This window comes from Somniosus microcephalus, chromosome 6, assembly GCF_052327205.1.
Source record: "Somniosus microcephalus isolate GS21.2 chromosome 6, FLI_Smic_1.0, whole genome shotgun sequence".
Taxonomy (NCBI): Eukaryota; Metazoa; Chordata; class Chondrichthyes; order Squaliformes; family Somniosidae; genus Somniosus; species Somniosus microcephalus.
The window spans coordinates 51,095,425-51,096,404 of record NC_140992.1 but is presented as its reverse complement, the minus strand read 5'-3'; positions in this window follow the sequence as shown (position 1 = coordinate 51,096,404).

The window sequence follows — 980 nt, the reverse complement described above, 5'->3', positions numbered from 1 at the left end:
GAAGCCGGATTTAGTTTTTAATTTAATTGATACCTTCCATCCACTCACTAATCTGAAGTTCTGTCCATTTGAGAAAATGAGTCTAGCCATGTCTGATGGGAGAAATGCCCTAAAAAAAAAATAGGGAATTAGTTTAACCTGGAAATGGAAAATAAAATCAGAAAGTAAAATGGGTGGTTGATCCAATCCAGTCAGTTTACTGCTAGCAGGTTAAGTTAAAATTACCCCCACTGTGTCAAATACAATGCCAGGCTCCAGGTTGCTTCCCACCAGGAAAATCTCATGGCCAACTGTTTCTCGATTCAAAAGGTTAATATAGATAGAATGGTTTGAGACTCGAATTGCTGGCACTTTAAAATACAGTATTAAACTTCTCACCAGATTTATAAATTAGATTTAGCTTTTCATTGGATAAATATAATCACATTTTTGGGTTATAACTTACACAGATTACCCATCCATAAAGTTACGCAACTACCACATATATTGGTATTCTTAAATGCAATTTGCATCTAATGACATGTCTCCATTTTTTGTGGTTACCAATTGTGCTTTGAAAGGCAATTCTCAAACTAAAGTCTTGAAATTTTAGCTCTAATGCTAAAGACACCACTAATTGCATCAAAGAACCCCAATACTGTTTTCATCTCTTTCCAATGTGCTTTTGAGCAATCACATTTCAAGTCTGTTGGCTCTTTTTAAGTGCATCAATTTGAGATTATTGTACACAAGATTTATGGAGCAAAGTATTTGAATCAGTTAAGTACCTCAATAAAATACAAGTCATTAGTTTTCTATTTAAATTTCTTTACAATCTACTAACTGTAGAGATTGCTTTTAAAGTAACTTCATTGCAGACTAACTTTTGTGGTACGGTGTGTGCCTACAGGCTTACTATTTCGGCTTTTCAGTCACTGCAGGGAACAGTGAACAAATGTGAACATAAAGCATTTTTTCGTGCATATCACTTCAGAAGTCAG